Source organism: Tachyglossus aculeatus, chromosome 2 (genome assembly GCF_015852505.1).
Source record: "Tachyglossus aculeatus isolate mTacAcu1 chromosome 2, mTacAcu1.pri, whole genome shotgun sequence".
Taxonomy (NCBI): Eukaryota; Metazoa; Chordata; class Mammalia; order Monotremata; family Tachyglossidae; genus Tachyglossus; species Tachyglossus aculeatus.
In genome coordinates this window covers 43270003-43279780 of record NC_052067.1, presented here as the reverse complement: position 1 = coordinate 43279780, position 9778 = coordinate 43270003, and positions in this window count along the sequence as shown.

Genomic DNA, 9778 nt, shown 5'->3' with positions numbered 1-9778 from the left:
CCTATATTTCCCAGAAGTCAAATGCCTAAATTGTCCCGGAATCCTCTGGGGATGAGAGCCAATCTTGAAATTGGGAAGAGCCTTTTAAAATCAGGAAAAGAAACTTATTCCATCTTTCTCTCTTCCCCCATGCTCCTACCTGTCTTTTCTACTTTTTCCTCTCTGTGTCCTTTTTTTTTTCCCTCTTTCCCATTTCCTCCTTTTTGCTTCTGGCGCATTAAATTAGACTTCTGTGTCCATGTTCTCCATGTTTGGGAAATGTCTCAGGGGACTGGGGTTCTATGAACTTTCCTTCCCCAGCAATCCTGATTCTCTAAATGCCTCAAATAATAACTGCAGGTCTACGGTTTGCAATTGTGATCCTAGACATTCATCTCAGAGATGAGAAGCAGCGTGTCCAGTGGCTAGAGCACAGGCCTAAGAGTCAGAAGGAACTGGGTTCTAATTGCAGCTCTACCTCATGTTTGTTGTGTGATCTTTGGTGAGTTACTTCACTTCTGTGCCCTAGTTACTCTATCTGTCAAATGGGGATTAAGACTTTGATCCTCAGGTGGGCTAGGAACTGTGCCCAACCTGATTAGCTTATATAATAACAATAATAACAATAATTGTGGTATTTGTTAAACACTTACCATGTGCCAGGCACTGTATTAAGTGCTGGGGTAGATGCAAGAAAGTGGATTGGACACAGTTCCTGTCCCACATGGGGCTCACAGTCTTAATCTCCATTTTACAGATGAGGGAACTGAGGCCCAGAGAAGTGAAGTGACTTGCCCACGGTCATACAGTAGACCAGTGGCGGGCCCGGATTAAAACCCAGGTCCTTCTGACTCCAGGCCTGTGTTCTCTCTACTAGGCCAATTTTATCTACCCCAATGTTTAGTACATTGCCTGGCACATAGTAAGCACTTTGGAAATACCCTAAAAAAAGATTCTGGAGGAAACCCTTAAACCTCTCCTTTAGCTCACTGTAATCTTCTGGCCTTTAACTCAGGTTCTGTCCAGCCCAGCCTCCCTCACCAATATTGACCTGGGGCCCAGAAACCCACTAATAACTCTTGTGGGGTTCCAGAAGTACACTCCCTTCTTTCTTTCTTTTATGGTATTTGTTAAGTGCTTACTATGTGCCAGGCACTGTACTAAGCATTGAGGGGATAGTAATTGTCTGCCGAATATGAAGAGGGAGGGCATTCCAGGCCAGAGATGGGATGCGGGCGGGTGGTCAGTGATGAGATTGAGGTATAGCCAAGTGCGTGGGCTGGGTTATAGGAGATTTGCGAGGTGAAATTGGAAGGGGCAAGGTTATTGAGTGCTTTAAAGCTGAATGGTAAGGAGTTTCTGTTGGTTGCAGAGGTGGGTGGGCACCCACTGCAGGTTCTTGAGGAGTGGGGAAACACAGGCTCAATGATTTTGCAAAAAATGATCCGGGCAGCAGAGCGAAGTGTGATCTGGACAGACAGGAGGCGGGGAGATCAGCAAGGATACCAAAATAGCGAAATTATTATTATTGCCCAATTTATTTGGGTTCTCCCAGCTCCAGTCTTATGAAATATAAGATGAAGTTCATTGTATTGGACCCTACTGTGATGATCATCTCTCCCATTCGTATCTAGTAAATCCCTATGCGACTGGATCTGACCAAACTGCTCATTCTTCTCCAGCAGTTCTTGATGCTATTAATACCAGGAAGGCGATGAGGGACATATTACAAAAGGGTTTGTCCTCTGGTCCATGAGAAAGAATCCAAAGCAGCTAGAAAAGCCCGCCAACTCTAGGAAAAGTCACTGGGAGATGAAAGCAGAAGGAAGTCGTGAGACGCAGCATGGCCTAGTAGAGCACGGCCCTGGGAATCAGAAGGACCAGGGCTCTAATCCCGGCTCTGCCACTTGTCAGCTGTTCAAGTAACTTAACATCTCTTTGCCTCAGTTCCCTCATTTGTAAAATGGGGGTGAAGACTGTGAACCCCCTGTGGGACATGGGCTGTGTCCAACCTGATTAGCTTGATCTCCTCCTCTAGACCTTTAGCTCACTGTGGACTGGGAGTGTATCTGTTCATTGTTCATTCAATCATATATATTGAGTGCTTACTGTGTGCAGAGCACTGTACTAAGTGCTTGAAAACTACAATTTGGCAACAGAGACAATCCCTACCCAACAACAGGCTCACGGTCTAGAAGGGGGAGACAGAACAAAACAAAACAAAAAAACCCAAGTAGACAGGCATCAATAGTATTGTTATATTGTACTCTCCCAAGAGCTTAGTACAGTGCTTTGCACACAGTAAATGCTCAATAAATACAACTGAATGAATGAATGAATATTGACCCAAGCGCTTGGTACAGTGCTTAACAAATACCATTAAAAAAAAGTCCACCCCATCTGTTAGTGCAGATAGAACCATGCCCCTGGTATGTACTCTCCCAATCACTTAATCCAGTGCTTAGCACACTGTAAGTGCTCAATAAATACCATTGATTGATTGATTGATTGATTTGGAGAAGCACCACATACCAGTTGAAGCCAGGATGCAAATGCATGTAATCTCCCTGAGGACTGAGGAGCTCTGATCTCCAACCCAGAGGCACTGGTAGATTTGGTTGGGAGATTACTGACTTGATTTCCCCAATCTGAAGCTAATTAATAATCCACCAATAAATCAGCCAATCAACCCATAAATCATGTAAGCTTCTCACTTCTTACAATGACTCTTTTGCATCGTGCTCTCCCAAGTGCTTAATACAGTGGTCTGAACACAGGAAGTGCTCAGTACATGCCAATAATGGATTGATGGATTGAGAATATTCCTGAATTCAGGGGGGCTGGACAGAGATAAAGGAGTCACATTTGATGAACAGCAGGCAATGTTTGACTTGTGTTATGAGCAGAGCAAAAGTTTTGACTGAAGTAAGGTGATTTTTCCAAGACTGTTTTGATTAGTCCCTCATTCTATTGAGACAGTAGGCCTATTTCAAAATTATATTGTGTCAACACAATTAGCTGCACTGCCATTTTTTAATGTTTGCCAACAGAGGGACACTAAGGCTAAAAGGAAATGTTGGATCAAAATCATATCCTGCTACATTGCGAGATGAGCCAATTTCATTTTTGGTAGGATTTGGATTTGGTGCAGTTAATTTGAACTTCGTTAATTCCAAACCTGCATTATTATGTGTTTCTGGGTTTGTTTGAACAAGGCCCTACTGGATATTTCAAAATCGATTCATGGAGCGCTGGCAGGTCCTAAATTACACGGACTTTGAGGGATCTTTCTTCAATCTGAATGTCTTTGAAATTGAAACAGCAAATCTGTCAATACCAGCCAAGAGAAAAAACATAGTTCAGCAGTTCCTCACATCAGCTCTTCATGTCAGTTACCACAATTCAAATCCAGTGGATCACTTGGGGAATTTCAATGTCAGTGCGAAACTCAGATGAGAGAACACATCTCTCACATTCCTGAGATTATAGTACTACCCATGGTAGCAAGCACAGTACTAAGCCAGATCATCACAGTCCCTGTCCCACATGGTGCTCAGAGTCTGAGAGAGAGAGAAAAAAAAGAGGTATTTTATCCTAACTTTACAGATGAGGAAACTGAGGCACAGGGAGGTTGGTGATTTGCCCAAGTCACAGAGGAGGAAAGTGGCAGATTCAGATGAGAATATGGATCTCCTAGCTGCCAATCTTTCTACTAAGTTTCATTGTCTCTTATGACCAAGTCCTGATGTATTTTCTTAGTTTACAAGATATAGGGAAGATTAAATCAATATCTGTTCTTTTACGCTTGTCTGTCAGTACTTAATCGTTCATTCATTTGTCCATTCATTCATTCATTCTTGAGTGCCTCGGGTCTGCAGAGGACTTTACTAGGACTTTGGGAGAGTACCTAAAAGTAACAATGGTAACAGACCCAACAAGACTTCGGCAGTTTTTCAGTTCCTCTGAAAACTGAAATAATTTGCTTTTGCTCTTTATTCCTGGAACAGGCTATTTACTCTCTAAAGTTCGAGAAAGTCTATGAAGACAAGAAATCTAGGACAAAGCAGCATTTTTCAAAATTAGAGCATAGAAAGAGCAGGGAGAGATAGGGTAGGGGAGGTAAACAGGTAATAAAATGCAAACAAGTGGAAGGAAAAGCAGAAAAGATTTTTTCCTCCTATTTTCCTGTGAATCTCCATAAAGAGCCTGGACAGGATTCTGAGCCATAGTACACTTAAAGTCATTTTGATAATCCCCTTAGGAAATAGTAAATCTTCCAAGAATTTGCCAAATAGGGGTATCCTTGTCCATTAAATTGGGCTGGCAGCGTGGCCTATTGGAGAGAGCACGGGCGTGGAAGTCAGTGGACCCGGGTTCTAATCTTGGTTCCACCACATCTACTGTGTGACTTTGGGCAAGTCACTTAACTTCTCTGTCCCTAAATTACCCCATCTGTAAAATAAGGGTAAAATCCTACTCCCTCCTACTTAGACTGTGAACCCCATGTGGGACGGGGACTGTGTCCAACCTCATTACTTTGTATCTATCCCATTCTTAGAACAGCGCTTGGCACATAGTAAGCACTTAACAAGTATCACAATTATTATAATTATTATTACCCTTTGATACTCTCCTCTCCCCCAACCTCACAGCAGCTATGTCCAAATCTTTATTCCTGTAATTTATTTTGGTGTCTTTTTTCTCCCACTAGATTCTAAGCTTCTTCGGGACAGATATTGTGACTACTTTATTGTACTCTCCCAAGTCCTTAGTATGGTCTTCTACAATCAATCAATTGTATTTATTGAATACTTATTGTGTGCAGAGCACTGTACTAAGTTCTTGGGAGACTGCAATATGCCAGTGTTAGTAGGCCCTTTCTCTGCCCAGAAGGAGCTTACAGTCTCGAGTGTATACAGTATATCAGTAAATGCTATTAATTAATGAATTGGTTCAAACCTGGAAGATTCTCTCCTCAACATTCTGAGCTAATCAGGTTTAGAGCCAATAATCCTCAGGCACACATGCTGGGAGACCAGTACACAATGAATCCCACAGGCACATGTGCTGGGAAAACAGTACACAATAAGGTGAACAATATATGAGAATCCCACAGGCACACATGCTGGGAGGTCAGTACAGAATGAGGAGAACAGTATATAGAGAGTCCCAAAGGTACATAGTCCACAAAGATGCTTCATACAGATACCAGTCGTAAAATCTCTCCTCGAACGGGAGATTAATGAAGGTTTCCAGCCCTACTTCTCCCCTAGAAGAGAGCTGCTTTTCCACGGAGGATACTGGGAAGTCTCTATTCCCAGCCCTCCCAACCATTTGGGATGTGCCTTATGGAAGGCACATTTCCTCTGAGAGGCCTTCCAGGTGTATCATAAGATCTTAACAAATACTATGGTTAGTCTTCTCAGGGGAATGCCAAATCAGCATAGAATGTCCAGAAGTTAGTAGGCAGAGGGAGAGCAGGTGTTCCCAGAAGGGTGAGGGGCTGTCAGAGGTCAAGAGCAGGATTACTTGGGGGAGAGGAGAGGTGAGCACAAGCAGGGGCCGGGGTGGGGCCGGGTGCCACATCCCCCTCCCTGACCAGCCCACAGAGACAGGGCCTGTGATACCACATGGTTAAATACCACGAGTTAGTTAATTGCATCCCCCCAACCCCCAGCCTGGACCCCTTTCTCCCCACCAACGCTGCCTCTCTTCAAGATGATATCGGGGGCATGGGGGTGGGGGGTGGAAAGGACCAGGAAAAGGACAAGGCTTCAGTGAGATAAAAATGTGGAAAAAAATTCATGAAGATTTATTAAGATATTGATTTCCATTTTTACAATCTTAAGTCAATGATTTCCTGAAAAACAATTCTGGTTATCTCGTTTTCATTATTTCCTCCAGTTAGATTGGGCTCTTAGGGGGATGTTTTGATTTGCAGTCTCCATTTCTTCAGAGATTCTTCTGCGCCTGAATGTTGCAGGCCGAGTGGGTGAAACTTTCTGAAAGATGAGGCGATTCTGCATCGGTGTTTCTGGTACTTGGCAAGGGAAGAGAAAGACAGAAGACCGTTACTTGGAGCCGGGAGTCTTCAAAGAGGCAACTTTGATTTGATTTTCAATTGCAGCTTCCCACTTGGTTCCTGCAGACAGAAATTTCTGCTCCTTTGCCCCCAGGGAGGACCCCACTCCCAAAGGAAAAAATGAATCATGGAACGCGACTGGAAAATGAGAAGAAACATTTTAGGAACAGTGGTGACCTATTCTTAGAAACATTTTTTCTGCACAAGGGTGGCCCCCCAACACACCCAGGAGTGCCAACATGCTCAGCTGCTGCCTCACTGAGACTGGGCACATTTTGCCTGTGGAGGGGCTGGTGGGTGAGAGCAGGGAAGTGGAACAGATGCTGGTCCACTCATCTCATCACGGCAGAGGAGCCTAATAATAATAATAATAATAATGGCATTTGTTAAGTTCTTACTATGTGCAAAGCACTGTTCTAAGCACTGTGTGGGGGGGTACAAGGTGATCAGGTTGTCCCACGTGGGGCTCACAGTCTTAATCTCCATTTTCCAGATCAGGTAACTGAAGCCCAGAGAAGTGAAGTGACTTGCCCAAAATCACATAGCTGAAAAGTGGCGGAGCCGGGATTAGAACCCACGACCTCTGACTCCCAAGCCCGGGCTCTTTCCACTGAGCCACTCTGCTTCTCAGTGGAAAGACCCCTGTCCTGGAAAACAGAAGATCTGGGTCCTAATCTTGGCTCTGCCATTGGCCTTCTGTGTGTCCTTGGACAAGTCACAAGTCTGTGCCTCTGTCCGTAAAATGCAAATTAATTACCTGTCCTCTGTACCTCTTAGACTATAAGCAGCATAGCCTACTGCTGCTATATTGTAGTCTCCCAAGCACGCACTTTACACACCATGAGAGCTCAGTAAATACGATTGAATGAATGAACAAAAGCTACAGTTATTTATTATTCATTTTACTCTCCCAAGCGCTTAGTACAGTGCTCTGCACAAAGTAAATGCTCAATAAATACCATTAATTGGTAGACTGATAGACTAAGTTTGATCTGCTCCTTCCAGTATGTCTGGGAGCTGACATCCTACGAGTGCTGGAGCTTAGCCTTCGCTCTCTGCTCAGCCCTCAGCTCTGAGGGTGGACTCTGGAAAGAATATACGAAGGAAAGCCTTATAACAGAAAGCTATTTTTAGAACACGGAGGGCAGCATGTTGTTAGACCATATTCCCGGAACCCATCAGAGACAAGGAAATTGAATCCGTCTTGTTGGTGGTAGCTAATAGCCCGAGCCTCTCCCCTTACCCGAGCCCTGGGAGATCAACGAGCAGAGAGATAGAGCCAGGAAAGCTGCTGGGAGCAATTTGGCTCCTTATGAATAAAAAGTAAGCCAGTGACGCTCTGGATATCTGACGGGAGAGAGGCACGGCTTCAGGATCCCAGCTTCTGACACGACAGATCCGTGTAAAGAATTTGTAATTTTATTTCCAAGTGTAGGCTATTTAAAGCCTCCATGCATAATTTATGTGCACAGCTATTTTTATCCTCTGGCATAATGACAAGTAGTTGGAAAAGCAACGGCAGAGACTGAAATGAATGTGAAACCTTCCTTCATGATCAATCAGAAGGAAGGAAGTGAGAGGGTTTCAGGTGTAATCCATCAATTTTATTATTTTATTATTTTATTTTATATTTTATTTTATTATTTATTAAGCACTTACTATGTGTGCAAGCTGTACTGAGTGCTTGGTGTAATGATCAGATCAGGTGCATTTTGAGGCAGAGTTAATTCATTCATTCATTCAATTGTATTTATTGAGCGCTTAACTGTGTGAAGAGCACTGTACTAAGTGCTTGGGAAGTAAAAGTCGGCAACATAGACAGTCCCTACCCAACAACGGGCTCACAGTCTAGAAGGGGGAGACAAACAGACAGCAAAACAAAACATGTAGACAGGTGTCAAAACTGTCAGAATAAATAGAATAGAGCTGTCTGAAGCCCTTGCTGAATCACTGTTAATAATAATAATAATAATAGCAATAATTATAGTACTTGTTAAGCACTTACCGTGTGCCAAATGCTGTTCTAAGCAGTGGGGTATATACATGTTACATCCTCCAATCTGTCTGGAACCCCCTCCCTTTCCCCATGTGGCAGACCACCCTCTCCTCTTCTTCAAACCCATTTGAAACCATGTCTCCTCCAGGAAGCCCTCCCTGATTAATCTCTCACCTCTACACCCTATTTCCCCCTTCAACACTGCTGTAGCACCTAAACACTTGGGTACTCACCCGCTCAATGTCCCACCCTTGTAACAGTTATGCACAACTCCTTCAACTCTGCCACTTTTCCCTACCTGCAATTTAAGTTTTGGTCTCCCCCAGTCAGATTATCAGCTCCTTGAGGGCAGGAACTATGCCCTATTGTATTCTCCCAATATCTTAGTCCTCTGCCTGGAGTGAGTAGTCAATAAATCCTACTGGTTGATTGATTGATTGAAAGACTAGAAATTAAGGAAGACTATCAAAAACTTAAAAGCTATAGATCCAAGTGCAGAGATGATGCAGAAAGGAGACAGAGTAAGGGAAATGAGGGCTTAGTCGCGGAAGACGTCTTGGAGGAGATGTGATTTTAGTTCTTTAGTGAATCTAGTATGGTTTGAATGTGGGCAGAATGGTGGTCTGTCATATATGAAGGACAAGGGAGTTCCAGACTAGAGGAAGGATGTGGACAACGGACAAGATGGACAAAATTGAGGTAAGGTAAGTAGTTATGCATTAAAGGAGCGAAACAAAAAGTATCATTTTTTCCACTGTAGAAAAGCAGCATACACCAGTAATAGAACGGTTGTCCCATTTTCTAAACCCTACTGGGAATACCATATGCAGTTTTTCTCATCCCACTTTAGAAAGGATATTAGGGCTAGAAATCTGATCAATCAATTAATAGTCTTTGAGGACAAAACCTGGATCGGAAGAGGGCTTTACTGGGTTGATAGAGCTGCTTATTGGAATAGTTGAATCTGGGCGGATATTCTGTTTTCTGAGCTCATTTGATTTTGATGTTCACATGGAAACCTGAGAAACCCTGCCACTTGCCTGCTGTGTCAACCTGAGCAACTCACTTAACTTCTCTGTGCCTTGGTTCCCTCATCTGTGAAATGTGGTTTAACTATCTGTTCTCCCTCCTATTTATGCTGTGAGTCCTAAGAGTGACAGGGACCATGTTCAACTTGATTATCTTGTAGATACTCTGGTGCTTAGTTCAGTGCTTGGCACATAGTAAGTGCTTAACGAATACCGCAGTTATCATTTTTATTATTATCTCTGTAAAAGACACCAATTCCATTCTTCATTCTCCTGCCTCCAACATTCTGCCACTCTTTTAATGCTGCTAGCACTGAGTCACTCAGAATCAGGTCCATTAATGTGACATTTAGGGGGCCAGCAAATATAGTGGATTTGAGGTCCCCCCTACTTCTCCTGAACATAAAAATGGCTCCTTCATCACAATTGGGGTGTGGCAGACTCGACCTTAGCTCCCTGCAGCTTGCTTTCTTTCCTTTTTTTTTTTTTGTGGAACTTGTTAAGCCCTTACTTTGTGCCAAGGATTGTGGACTATACTAAGTGCTACAACAGATACAAGATAATCAGGTCAGACACAGTTCCTGTTTCATATGAGGGTCATAGTCAAAGCAGGAAGGAGAACAGGTACTGAATCTTCATTTTGTAGATGTGGAAACTGAGGAATAATAGAAGAAAACGGACTTGCCCATGGTC